The 15,060-nt window shown below is 47.5% G+C and overlaps 1 protein-coding gene across 1 annotated transcript in view; it reads left to right on the top strand.

Moving 5' to 3' along the window:
* Positions 1-15,060, top strand: part of CD79B (CD79b molecule) — a 52,309-nt gene that overhangs the window by 10,901 nt on the left and 26,348 nt on the right. The gene's annotated exons all lie outside the window — the stretch shown is intronic.

Raw genomic sequence — 15,060 nt, 5'->3', positions numbered from 1 at the left:
TAAAATTAAAAAAAAAACCCTGCAATACTTAATGGGCCCCTGAAGCAGCGGAACTTCAGGGGCCCTCGTGCGGCGGCACGGCCTGCACGGCCGTATGTCCGCCACTGCCTGGATTCTGCTCTGCCTGCCGCCTGCCCTTTGACTCGGATTGTACCTGGATTCTGCTCTGCCTGCCGCCTGCCCTTTGACTCGGATTGTACCTGGATTCTGCTCTGCCTGCCGCCTGCCCTTGACTCGGATTGTACCTGGACTCTGCTCTGCCTGCCGCCTGCCCTTTGACCCGGATTGTACCTGGATTCTGCTCTGCCTGCCGCCTGCCCTTGACTCGGATTGTACCTGGATTCTGCTCTGCCTACCACCTGCCCTGACCCGGACCGTACCTGGATTCCGTTTATACCTGAAGTCTCTACATCGAGGTGTCACTGTTCTCCCAACCACTCGCTGAGACTATCCCAGTAGTGACCTGGTAGGGCACTAGGCAGCTAAGTTCCACATCCCCCTCCTGGGGGTGTGGTCCTGCACCCCCCTCAAGGGAGTGTGGGTGAAGACCCGTGGTCACCTAGACTCCACTACTGGGGAACGTCTCTTCCTTCGTGGGAGGGTCAACAGGGACTGAAGAGAAGTCCTAACAGATACGAACAGCCAGTATGGACACCTCTGGAGCTTCTCCTCCGCTCTCACCATTAGACCAACTATGCCAACAAATATCGGAACTAAGGATCTCCGTTCATGAAGTCCAGCAGGACTATCACCAGTTGCGGACACAATTACAGGCGGTACCTCCTCCTACTTAATCACCAGCTCCGACAGTGACTGTGTCTGCACCAGCGCCACAACCAAAGATCCCGTTGCCTGATCGTTTTTCTGGCGATCGGAGTAAGTTCCGTTTGTTCAAGAATGCCTGCTCCCTCTACTTCTCATTACAACCCCGTACTTACACATCTGAGGAAATTAAAGTCGGCACAGTGATCTCTTTACTACAAGGGGAACCGCAGGCTTGGGCCTTGCAGCTCAGGGAACTAGATCATCCCACTTTAGCCACCACTGAGTCTCTATTTAAAGCTTTAGCTGAGTTGTATGATGACCCAGGTCGGGTCGCATCTGCAGAATCTGCTCTGAGTCTACTACGCCAGGGTAAGCGGCCTGTGGAGGATTATGTTACTGAATTTCGTCGTTGGAGTTCAGATACTCAATGGAATGATGCTGCACTGAAACATCAGTTTAGACTGGGACTTAATGATCAGCTCAAGGACGAGCTTGCCCGTATAGGAATTCCGGCGACCCTTGCCGAGCTGATACAGTTGGTGATTCAAGTTGACCGACGTTTTCGGGAAAGAAGGCTGGAAAGAATGGGAACAGTTCGGCCTAGTCTGGGCTCGACCTCTGAATCTGGATATCCCACCAGTCTGCCTATTCCTCCCGTTCCTGCTACAGAGGCTCCGGAACCTATGCAAATCGGATTAGCCAGAGCCCCCTTGTCAGCTGAAGAAAGACAACGCAGACGGTCCAGCAACCTATGTCTCTACTGTGGAGCGTCTGGTCACTTCCGCAATTCATGTCCTGTGAGACCTGCCAGTAAGTTTGACTGCCCAGAGATTACGCCTACTTTTCCTTTATCGAGTACTTCAGCTCATGTCCCCTTATCTGTGTCTTTACAGGGTCCAGGAGGGATGATCGCAGTTAAGGCTATCCTCGACTCTGGAGCATGCTCTTGTTTCATTGACACCAACCTGGCCCAGCAACTGGATCTACCAACTCGAAACAAGAAGCACCCTCTACCCATTCAGTTAGCCGATGGGTCTACCATTGGTTCTGGGCCTATTACTCAAGAAACTCTACCACTGTTGATTTCCATCAACAATGAGCATCAGGAATACCTTTGCTTTGATTTACTGCCCTCACCACTCTTCCCAGTCATCCTTGGTATGCCCTGGTTGCAAGCGCACAATCCGCATGTAGACTGGACGTCCGGAAAAGTCTCTTTCTCCTCTCCCTATTGTGCTCGCTTTTGTCTACCAAAAATAGGGCAAATCCTATGCATCAACTCTGAGAATAAATCACTGATTCCAGTCCAATATCATGACTTTTTGGACGTTTTCGATGAAAAGGCTGCTGATATCCTTCCTCCTCACCGAAAATATGATTGTCCCATAGAACTGTTCCCTGGTGCAGAGATTCCCTTTGGTCATATTTATCCTCTGTCTGAACCCGAAACGCAGGCATTAAAGGACTATATTGAGGACAACCTCCGCAAAGGATTTATCAGACCATCTACCTCTCCTGCAGGCGCAGGCATTTTCTTTGTGGAGAAAAAGGATGGATCTCTTCGTCCTTGTGTCGACTACAGAGCCTTAAATAAAATTACTGTTAAGAATAGGTACCCGCTCCCACTCATTCCTGACCTATTCCAGCGTTTTCGTTCTGCACGGATCTTCTCTAAATTGGATCTTCGTGGAGCCTACAATTTAGTCCGCATCCAAAGAGGTGATGAGTGGAAGACAGCTTTTCGTTCACGTTTTGGTCATTTCGAATACCGAGTCATGCCCTTTGGACTGTGCAATGCTCCTGCTACTTTCCAACACCTAGTGAATGATATCTTCCGGGATTTCCTCGACTCATTCATGATCGTTTATCTGGACGATATTCTAATATTTTCAAACTCTTTGGAAGAACATCGGGGTCATGTAAAGAAGGTTCTGGGACGCTTGAGGGTACATGGGCTCTATGCCAAGGCGGCTAAATGTGAATTTGAAAAGACTGAGGTTCAATTTTTAGGGCTACAGATATCGGCTAATGGCATTGCCATGGATCCTCAGAAGATCACCGCCATTTTGGAATGGCCAGCTCCCAGTGACAAGAAAGGAGTCCAACGTTTTATTGGGTTCGCCAATTTTTATAGAAAATTTATCAAAAACTTCTCTTCTGTGGTTGCTCCTATTACTCGACTCACCAAGGCCAACTGCCGTTTTGCCTGGACTTGTGAGGCACAAGAAGCTTTTGATCTTCTCAAACAACTGTTTACTACCGCTCCCATCCTACAGCATGCTGACCCCTCTTTACCCTTTACTTTGGAAGTAGATGCATCCGAAATAGCAGTTGGAGCTGTTCTATCTCAGAAGTTTGGCCCCAAATCTCTCCTACACCCAGTCGCCTACTTCTCCAGGAAGCTGAATCCTGCAGAAAAGAACTATGATGTAGGGGACCGAGAATTGCTGGCAATCAAGCTGGCATTGGAAGAATGGCGCTATTTGTTGGAAGGGGCTAACCATCCAATCCTTATCTATACCGATCATCGGAACCTAGAATATTTACGGACTGCTAAACGTCTTCGCCCTCGGCAGGCTAGATGGGCTTTATTCTTTTCAAGGTTCAACTTCCACTTGACATACCGGCCGGGTTCCAAGAATACAAAACCTGATGCCCTGTCTCGAATGTTTCCTGACAATGCTTAATCTACCCCCTTGGATACAATACTTACTGCTCGAAATTTTTTACTTATTCAACCCGATGTTTTGCGGACAATCAGGCAGAGTTCATCTCTTTTACAACCGGATACATCCCTTAATCTCCAGGTCCGTGATGGTATATTTTTCCGGGAAGAGAAAATCTTTGTTCCCAAGGATGTCAGAACTTTAGTTTTATCTGCATGTCATGATCACAAATTGGCAGGTCATGGTGGAGTCTCCAAGACTCTTGATCTGCTTCAGAGAAACTTCTATTGGCCTAGCATAAGAAGAGACTGTCTTACTTATGTCCGAGCTTGTCCTGTGTGTGCTAGATCAAAGATATCAAGATCTAAACCCTGGGGTTTGCTGACACCACTACCCATTCCCTCCCGCCCTTGGGACATGATTGCGCTAGATTTCATCGTGGATTTACCAATTTCCTCCAATAACACAGCAATCATGGTGGTGGTAGATCGTCTCACTAAGATGGCTCATTTTATTGCTTTGAAAGGAATTCCATCGGCAGTAACCACAGCCGAAATATTCATCAAAGAAGTCGTCCGTCTTCATGGCCTTCCATCAGATATTGTATCTGATAGGGGGGTCCAGTTCACCTCCAAATTTTGGAAAGAGTTATGTAAGAATTTGAATATTACTGCATCACTGTCTTCTGGTTATCACCCGCAATCCAATGGGCAAACGGAAAGGACGAATCAGTCTTTAGAGCAGTATTTGAGATGCTTTTCTTCTGCGGTTCAAGACGATTGGGCTGAGCTATTACCTTTGGCTGAACTGGCTTATAATAATTCCAAGCATACTGCTACTAATCAGTCTCCGTTCTTGGCAAACTTTGGATTCCATCCCACAGTATTTCCCGGTCTTAAGGTGAATACTTCAGTTCCCACGGTTCAGGAAAGACTTACCTGGCTTACAGAAAACTTTCAACGATTACAAGGAAATCTTCAGCAGGCTCAGAATAAAGCGAAATTTTTTGCCGATAAAAGCAGAAGAGAGAGTCCTGAATTCAAACCTGGTGATTTGGTCTGGCTTTCCACAAATAACCTCAAACTTCGCTGTCCCTCTAAGAAACTGGCTCCCAAGTTTATTGGTCCTGTTCCGGTTCTTAAGAAAATTAACCCAGTGGCTTTCAGATTGGAGCTACCTGACTCTCTTAAGGTTCATCCAGTTTTTCATGTATCCTGCTTGAAGGCTGTGGTGCCGGACTCTTTTCAAGGCAGGATGTTGAACCCTCCTCAACCAGTTCTGGTTGATGGTAATGAAGAATTCGAGGTGGAAAAGATCTTGGATTGCAGGAGGCGGAGTCAGTCATTCCAGTATCTCATCAAGTGGCGAGGTTTTGGTGTGGAAGAAAATTCCTGGGAACCAGCTAGAAACATTCATGCCCCTAGGCTCATTAAGGCCTTTCATAAAAGATTTCCAGAGAAACCTTGCCCTGAGGGCATTCGGAGACTGCCCTTAAGGGGGGGGCAATGTTATACTTACGGGCCGCAGCTCCGTGGACGGCGTCCCCCGCTCTCTATGCGCGCGCGGGTGGCTGGCCGTAGTTTGTTGATCTCGGCTGGGAACGTGTGTACGTGGATACGCAATGGCGTCACACGTAATGTACGCATGCGCGGGGTTATGCCGTACGTTTGTACGCATGCGCAGGCGTTCGGATTTCGCGCCAAACGGGCTATAAAAGGCCAGCCCTTTCAAACAGACAGTGCTGTTCGTTCTGACAGCTAGTGGTTTCTCTTGCCGTCAGTCCCTGGCCTGCTGCTTATTCCTGACTCTACCTTTGACTCGGATTGTACCTGGATTCTGCTCTGCCTGCCGCCTGCCCTTTGACTCGGATTGTACCTGGATTCTGCTCTGCCTGCCGCCTGCCCTTTGACTCGGATTGTACCTGGATTCTGCTCTGCCTGCCGCCTGCCCTTTGACTCGGATTGTACCTGGATTCTGCTCTGCCTGCCGCCTGCCCTTTGACTCGGATTGTACCTGGATTCTGCTCTGCCTGCCGCCTGCCCTTGACTCGGATTGTACCTGGACTCTGCTCTGCCTGCCGCCTGCCCTTTGACCCGGATTGTACCTGGATTCTGCTCTGCCTGCCGCCTGCCCTTGACTCGGATTGTACCTGGATTCTGCTCTGCCTACCACCTGCCCTGACCCGGACCGTACCTGGATTCCGTTTATACCTGAAGTCTCTACATCGAGGTGTCACTGTTCTCCCAACCACTCGCTGAGACTATCCCAGTAGTGACCTGGTAGGGCACTAGGCAGCTAAGTTCCACATCCCCCTCCTGGGGGTGTGGTCCTGCACCCCCCTCAAGGGAGTGTGGGTGAAGACCCGTGGTCACCTAGACTCCACTACTGGGGAACGTCTCTTCCTTCGTGGGAGGGTCAACAGGGACTGAAGAGAAGTCCTAACAGTCCCCCATGCAGGCTGAGATAGCCAGAATGTGGAGCTACGACCGATTGGGACTTCACACCCTGACTATACCAGCTGCAAAAAAGGTCCCCTAATGCCGATTTTTGTTCCGGGGTATATGTTGGGGGGGGGGCCCCCAGGTTTATTTTGCTCTGGGGCCCCATTGTTGCTTAAACCGGCCCTGGCTGAAAATGGTAGTTGACAGTACAGCATTCAAGCATATTAGTGCATAAACTACTGTTGATCTATCCTCGATCGTCCTATCTGCGTGGAAGGACCAACCAGGGATCCAATATGGGAGCCTTTGAAGTTCTCCAGATGATTCCTTGGCTGGATTGGAATATTAGTAAATCACAGGCTATTTGCACAAAAAAGTAAGTAACAAACATTTTCTGGGCAATTAAAAAATAAAATACATAAAAGAAATGCAGTGGCCTGACGCGTTTCCCAAGGATCACCCATGTTTCATCAGAGGCGGTTTGACAATGATTGCAGAACTGACCAGATCACCAGTATAAGACTACAGCAGATTGATTCTATTGATCAGTTAGGACCAATGATGTGTTGCAATCTAACCCATGCCCCTTATCCAATGAACAAGCGACATGTGGGCATACAGAAACATTAAAGGGACACTTAAGTAAAAAAAAAATGAGTTTTACTCACCTAGGGCTTCCAATAGCCCCCTGCAGCTGTCCGGTGCCCTCGCCGTCTCCCTCCGATCCTCCTGGCCCCACCGGCAGCCACTTCCTGTTTCGTGACAGGAGCTGACAGGCTGGGTACGTGAGCGATTCTTCGCGTTCCTGGCCACAATAGCGCCATCTATGCTGCTGTAGCATATATCATATACCATATAGCAGCATAGAAGGTGCTAATGTGTCTGGGAACGCAAAGAATCACTCGCGTCCCCATCCTGTCAGCTCCTGTCACCGAAACAGGAAGTGGCTGCCGGTGGGGCCAGGAGGATCGGAGGGAGACGGCGAGGGCACCGGACAGCTGCAGGGGGCTATTGGAAGCCCTAGGTGAGTAAAACTCATTTTTTTTTGTTTGACTTAAGTGTCCCTTTAAGGCAGAAATGGGGCGATAAATACTGGTATTCTTAGTAATGGGAGGCTTAGTAATGTAGTTGTGACAGGGTAGCTCAACCTGCTGGAGCACCACTCAAGCATAGCTGCACAACAGAGTCAGACTTTGAGTTCAGTTCACAGGGTTTCCAGCAATACAATATTATAAATGATGGTAAATCAACAATAAAAGAGAAGGGGAGTTTCTAATCAGCAGTTGCAGCAGGATAGCTCACCCTGCTGGGCTGCTTCTCACACAGAGCGGCTGGTGACTTGGCTGCAGGGTCGTGGCCTTAATCCAGTTCAAGTTACAAGGCAACCAGCATTATAAAAATACAATTAACTATTTCATATGTTTGTGAATTGATGAAAAGGGAGAGGAAAAATATTTGTTGGACAAAAATCTTAATAATGTTACATGTTGTAATTATTGGGCAGGGGGGAACTCTGTGGGACCGATCCAATTTCCTTTTTCTCCTAGGAGATATTTTTTCTTCTTATGTATAAAAGTACCAAAAAGTAGATGAAAGAAATTACTGTAAAAATTATTTTGTGTATTCTCTTGCTTGCTGGTGGCTGAAAAGGCATTTCATATGTATTTATGCAATAATGTATTTTATTGCAGGAAACCCTGAGACTTGAACTCAGAATCTGGTTCTAACACACAACTCTGAGTAATGCCCCAGCAAGTTGAGCTATCCTGCCACCAGTAGGTCACTGAGCTTCCAAATACTAACAATCCCAATATTTATCACCCAATCCCCAACCTAAAGGTTTATATTGGTCCACATGTCACTTGTTCATTGGATCAGGGGTGTGGTTTAGATTGCAACCCATCATTGGTTCTAACTGGCCAATAGAATCAATCTGCAGTAGCCTTATACTGGACACCTGATGAGCTCTGTAATCATTGCCAAACTGCCTTTGATGAAAGAAGGGTGATGTTTAGGAAATGCATCAAGCCACTGCATGTGGTTTTATTGTCCAGTAAATGTTTGTTACTTACTGTTTTAGTGCAAATAGCTTGTGATTTACTAAAATTTAGATCTGGCCGTGTACTCATCTGGAGAGCTTCAGTGGTTTCCATATTGGATCCCTGCACGGTACTTCCATGCAAATGGACCAAGCGAGGACAGATCAACAGTGGTTTATCCACTAATATGCTTGTATGCTGGACTGTCAGTCTTGGCATTTTCAGCCATCTAATAAGGTGAGCCCATGCCTGCATAGAGGTGAGGATCCGTTTTATACTTTTAAAGGTATTGGGATCCCATATTTAAATAAAAAAAGTCAGATACTCAGAGAGGGAAGGCTTGGTCCTAATGAGCCTTCCCTCTCCTCCCCCGGTGCTGTGCTGGCTCCCCCGTTCACATCCCCCGCCGAGTGGACTACGGAAATCTTCGGGAGCCGAGTCCTCCCGAAGACAGGCGGCTCCATACTGCGCATGCTTGAGTGCGTCGTAGAGGGCGCTCACGCGCGCAGTGTAGAGCAGCCTGTCTTCGGGAGCACTCAGGCTCCCGAAGCATTTCCAAAGCCTCCCTTCGGGCAGAAAACAGTGGTATTTGACCGAAACGGTCGAATACCGCTATGGGGGAGCCAGCGCAACAGCGGAGACCGGGAGAGGAGAGGGGATGCTCTATGGGACCCAGAGCCTCCCTCTCCTTAGGTGAGTATCTGACTTTATTTAAATATGGGTTGCCATTCACTTTAAACACATTGGGCTCTCTTCACAAAACCATGTGCGGTAACTTTTTTTTTTTTTTAGGTGAAAAATTACCTCCAGTGATAATTACCGGTTTTTTTTTTTGATTATTCACAAAAAATTTACCAAGTGTGATAAATGTTTGATAAAAGTGCGGTAAAATAGGTGATAAACAGGTGATAAAACAGGTGATAAAACTGTCAGTAATATATACGGAAATTACGCTTTTTTTGACCACTGTGGGGCAGCCCATATACTTGCCACCCATTACACAGCCAGGAAAGCATGTCACATTTAAAGTGGGACCTCAACTCTTGTGCAGGACAGAATGAAAACATATAGAAATGCGCCCGTATGTATATAATTTAGCCTGTCTAATTCCCCCTCATCTGAATAATCACCACTGTAATTTGAGCTCTCAGCTGTGCCAGCTGGCTGCCTCAGCAGAGCAACTAATGTGTAAACACAGGATGTTAACCTTATGTCTGCTTCCATGAAAGCAGGAAGTACACACACTGGAGATTTTTTTTGTTAGACTTGCATCAGATGTAACAAAAATGTTTTTTTCTTTAAAGGTTATTATGCTGTAGCTTATTTTACAGCAGAGAGGAATTTCCTCCTCGGCATCTATAAAATCATCTGAAAGACTGTACGAGGTGTGAAAGTGCGCCTTGAGATTAGACACACTCGTCTTCTCTGCCTTCTATGTAAAATTGACATAAACCCGAGCAAACAAAGCTCAAAAGGCTCCATCCTAAGGCCAAAAGCAGAGAAGTAAAATTATCCCCTGACATTTGTAGGTAATAAAAAAAATCCTTAATTAACACCAACTATTCAATTGAGGATCTCAAACTGGAGATAAATTTTGAGGTAATTACCTCACTTTTACTGCAAGAGGTAATTTACGGAGAAAAAAAAAAGTGAATTTCAAAAAGGAGATATTTAGTCGGTATTTATCATGACCTAAATTACCTCATGCGGAAACTCATTGGCCTCGATTCATAAAAGTGCTGTCGGTAAGGTAAAGTCGAGCGGGGAAACACCGCTGTCGGTATTTCCGCCTTCAGGGTGGTAATTCATAAAAATGTTGCTAGATGTGACAGGCGTGTGGAGATATTCCGCTGTAGGCAGGCGTTAGGCTGTCCTGCGCATGCGGAAACAGGAGAAGCAGGCGGAATCCCTCCGTGCGGTGTTCTCTCTGCAGCTGCTTGGGAGGTCTGTCCCATTCACTGCACTGTATTCCGCACGCTTCTCGCCACATCAGAGGTAGCGGTAATACCCGTCCGCATACCGCTACCTCTAATCTTTATGAATTGACTACTTGTTACTTTTGCTATGATAATCACCGCGCAAGGTGGTGATTTATCACTCTGCTCGCGAATGTCGGCTTTTCATGCGGAAAAAGCCTTTATGAATACAGATTTTGCTGTGTGGTCGGTAAAGTGAGCCGTTTTCAGCATTTATGAATCGAGGCCATTGTGAACAGAGCCCATTGGACTCTATTCACAATAACGTGTGTGTGTGTGTGTGTGTGTGTGTGTGTGTGTGTGTGTGTGTGTGTGTGTGTGTGTGTGTGTGTGTGTGTGTGTGTGTGTGTGTGTGTGTGTGTGTGTGTGTGTGTGTGTGTTTTTTATTGATTATTCACTAAAAATGTACCAAGTGTGATAAATCTTTGATAAAAGTGAGGTAAAACAGGTGATAAACAGTCAGTAATATGTACGGAAATATGTGCGGAAATAAAGCTTTTATGACCACTGTAGGGCAGCCCATATACTTGCCACCCATTACACAGAGATGACCCAGGAAAGCCTGTCACATTTACAGTGGGACCTCAACTCTTCCACAGGACAGAAGGGAAACATATATAAATGCACCCTGTATGTATATAGAGAGTTTAGCCTGTCTAATTCCCCCTCATCTGTGACTAATCAATCACAACTGTAATTTGACCTCTGTGATGCCAGCTGTCTGCCTCAGCAGAGCAGCTAATTTGTTAACCCTACGACTGCTTCCATGAAAGCAGGTAGTACACACAATGGAGATTTTTTTTTTTTTTTTGCTCGATTTGTATTAGCTGTAACAAAAAAAAAATTCTTTAAAGGTAATTATGCTGTTGCTTATCTTTTAGAGCAGAGAGGAACTTCCTCTTTGGCATCTATAAAATCATGTAAAAGCCTGTACGAGGTCTGAAAGTGCGCCCTGAGATTAGACACACTCGTCTTCTCTGCCTCCCATGTACAATGGACATAAACTCAAGTAAAACAAGCTCAAAAGGCTCCATCCTGAGGCTTCTTGCACACCAAGACGTTGTGTTAGGTGCCACGTTAAGGTCGCATAACGTGCACCTAACACAACGTATGGTGCTGCAAAAGCCGACGGTAGAGTGAGCCGCGTTCGGCGGCTCGATTCCTATAATGTCTCCCAGAGTGGCGCTGATTGGCCAGCGGGACCACGTGATGCGGAGCGAGACACTCCGCATCACGTGGTCCCGCCGGCCAATCAGCTGCCGCCAGTGCAGTGAATATTAAGTAGCCATGTGCGCGGCTACTGTAGCTGGCTCTCCCCGCCTCCTCTCCGCCCCCCACTGCGCATGTGCAAACAGTCTAACGCGGCTATAGCCGCTCCAACGCCGTAGCATGCTGCACTTTGCACCGAACGTGCAGCATTACATGTAACGCAACGTGGGCTGTGTGAACAGCCCACTTGTGTTACATTGCTGTGCGTTGGGGGAGCGTTACAGGCGCACTAACGTGCGCCTGTAACGTCTTGGTGTGTAAGCAGCCTGAAGGCCAACAGCAGAGAAGTGATAATTATCACCTGCCGTTTGTAGGTGATAAAAAATCCTTAATTAACACCAACTAGTCAATTGAGAAGCTCAAATTGGAGTTAAATTTTGAGGTGATTACCTCACTTTTACCGCAAGAAGTAATTTAGTAAGAAAAAAAATTGTGAATTTCAAAATGGAGATATTTTGGTCGGTATTTATCACTACCTAAATTGCCTTATGCGGTAACTTATTGTGAATAGAACCCAAGGAGCGCTTCCTTCTTATTGCACACACGATTAAGGCCTGTTTTGTGTGATTGCAGCAGTTGTTGCACTGTCCATTCAGGTTAGATAGTTAGGTTCCCCCAGTATAGGTTACATAGGTAGGTGCCTTCCTTCCGCTGATTCCCTGCAGCCTCCATTTCCCTCCTGTCCCGGCATCTGTCACATTGGTAACAGCGCTCCCCTGTGATGACACGCGGTTACGTCATCACAGGGGGCGCTGTTACCAACGTGATGAATGCCGGGGGAGTAAGGAGATAGAGGCTGCAGGGGATCGGCGGAAGGAAGGTGAGTTGTACCTACTATGCCCGCACTCCCGCCGCAGAGGGTTGGGGACCTGGGGCGATTGCCCCACTTGCCCCCCCTCCCTCACAAAGGCCATCTCTTCCCTAGGGCCCTGGGGGCTCAAAATGTGATGTAACGCCTGAACAATGGAATCTGATGCCAAACTACTTTTAAGACTTTTGAGCCTAAGGAAAAGGTATCAGAGAGCATGGCAGAGGTATAGACCATGGTAGGGCAGTTTAGATGGGTTTTCTGTGTTGGTGCATTTAGCTGATGCTAAACGCTCTAGTGCAAACAAGCTGTGAAGTCTCTGTTTTGTTTTTCACAGGAGCGTTTAGTCTGGGCTAAATGCATGCACCAACAGTGAAAACCCTTCTGAACTAGCCCTAACATGTTCAATACCTCTGCCATGTTCTCTGATGCCTATACCTTAAGGCAGTGATGGCTAACCTTGGCCCTCCAGCTGTGGTGAAACTACAAGTCCCATGAGGCATTGCAATACTCTGACAGCTCTAAGCTTGTCTTGGGGAGGCAGAGGCATGATGGGATTTGTAGGTTTTGTCACATCTGGAGTGCCAAGGTTAGCCATCACTGGCTTAAGGTAACCATACATCTCTCGACTTGGCAGCCAATCGACCATCCGAATCGATGATTATCAAATCTGATGAAAATCTGTGCGACCAAGAAGCTGCCTGATCGATGATGTGACCAATTTCAGTGCAGTAATTGGTCCCATGTATCAATCAGACATAATGCAAGATGTCGGGCCATCGTGGTCGATCGAGTGCGAGGCGGTAATGGTGAGTGATATTGGCATGAAACTCCTGGCGCTGTACCCCCAATGTATGTCCCCCCGTATGTGCATTTATACATCACCTGGCCTATGTCCAACCGGTCCCTATCTGTCTTTGGAATCCCTCGTTCTTCCACTAGCGGTATAAACGCCCCAGGCATATAGCACATGAGTGAGATTACACATGCCACCAGAGCAGGGACAAGGTCCTCCAGCACCCAAGGCTGAGACACCAAAGTGCGCCCCTCCACCCCTCCCACCCCAGCTGTCACACACTGATTGCTATTAGACTAAGAGGGCCACAGGGCCCACAACCTCCCCAACACCTTAATATGTAGTTATCTGGCTTGCAGTCACTGCCATGTATCCCCTTTTCTTATTTCTTTCTGCTTCATACACAATTAGGAATGACAGCTGAATGAATTGTGCGCCCCCTCCTACACTGCGCCCTGAGGCTGGAGCCTCTCCAGCCTATGCCTCGGCCCGGCCCTGCATGCCACATGCTGGCAGCATGTATACCACTAATGGAAGAGTGAGGGATTCTGACGAGGAATGGGCACCGCCAGTGGCGTAGCTAAGGAGCTATGTGCCCCGGTGCAAGTTTTACAATGGGGCCCCCAAGCACTCTATACATAACAACTGATGTGATGCACCAAAACCTGCCAATGGCAACTACAGTGTCAGAATTGCCAGAAGGGGATGGGGACGAACACGGTAAATCCAGCGCTGGAGACTTGGGCGCAGCAGCGCAGGAGACTTGGGCGCAGCCGGCGCCACCATAGGCCGTAATAGGAACTACGGCTATCGCAGGCACATGGAGTAACTTCAGCGCCGTCAGAAGACGGATCTGAAGTTGCTTTTAAAACAATAATTCGGCTTCCAGCTATTGCTGGAAGCCGAATTATTTCATTCCCCCACTATCCATGTCGGCCTGGAGGGGGAATAGTAATTAACACGGCCCGGACTTGTGCGGCAGCAGGATTAGCCATATACTGGCTGTGTCCTGCGCCCAAGTCTCCGGCGCCGTTCTCTCTCGTACGCGATGGGGAACAGCTTGTTAATAATTATCATTCAAAGCATCTCTAGAAGGGATCATTACAAGCACAGGACCAATAAAGAGCTAATACTGCAGTTGAGGTAGGGCCCTACAGGGCACCTCTGGTCCAAGGGCCCCCGGTGCGGTCAAGACCTCTAACCCCTACTGCTATGCCACTGGGCACCGTGTGGTGGGCGACACAGGACAGGTAATGTATACATGTACATGGGGGGCACATTTATACACTGGGGGGGGGGGGGGGGGCAGTGGTGAGGTGGTGGATTCGGCTGATTTCCAGTGGATTTCATGCTGAAAATCGATATGGAATCAGCCTGCAGTGTATGGGCAGCCAACAATTCTCTCTCTAATCAGATTCGATCAGAAAGAGATTTGTCTCTTGGTCGATTCTGCCCATCTCTAGAAGCATGGCTATCTTTAGGCTCGAAAGTCTTTGTACAGCCTTTTATGGGTTCTTGATTAAGGCCCCATTCACTGTTAAAAGCGCAAAACGGCGGCGATTACCGCCGGCGTTTTGCGGGAGTGATTTTCCCGCGATTTAACATGGAAAAATCACTGGACACTGCAGCGATTTTCCCGCGTTCGCGTTTAGCGCTTCTATAGCACTGAAACGCGATTGCCGGGAAATCACCTGAAAATGGTGCAGGCTACACATTTGCGTTTGTCGATTTGCGTTAATCGCCGGCGATTAATGAAAATCGCCCAAGTAAGAATGGGCCCATAGGGTATTATAGCACTAGTGCTTTTAAAAGTGCTTGAGCGTTTTGCTGAAACCGCCATTGATTCACTTATGCTTCTTCTGTTAGTAAATACCTTTGCAACATACATGTATGCCCAGGCAAGTGCTTGCATGAAATAGCAGGCCTTTTAATCTGGGTGGTCGGGAATAACGGATAGTAGAATATATGTATTTTACTGATGTTCTACTACTTTACGGTGGTATTTTCCGTTAGTTAAATAATGGTAATATTTTACCCCCATCGCCAATCTGCCACAAAAACAATGTTCGTGTGTCGCCATAGGTGCCTTCATAAATCACGCCAATAGTGTGAAATTTGGGCATCCGATAAATCGCGGGTGCTGGGGCCGCCTGCAATGTAAATTATGATGAAATACGGCTACAAAGGTTGCCAGAAAGTTTCACAGTATTGCCTTTATTTATGAAGGCGCCTATGGTGGCACGCATATTTCCTGCTACCCATGCAAGTATCTTGCTTCGAAAAAGGATAAAGGCTGCGGC

This window comes from Hyperolius riggenbachi, chromosome 12, assembly GCF_040937935.1.
Source record: "Hyperolius riggenbachi isolate aHypRig1 chromosome 12, aHypRig1.pri, whole genome shotgun sequence".
Lineage (NCBI taxonomy): Eukaryota > Metazoa > Chordata > Amphibia > Anura > Hyperoliidae > Hyperolius > Hyperolius riggenbachi.
Note: the sequence above shows the minus strand (reverse complement) of the source record. Positions and strands in the feature narration are given on the sequence as shown.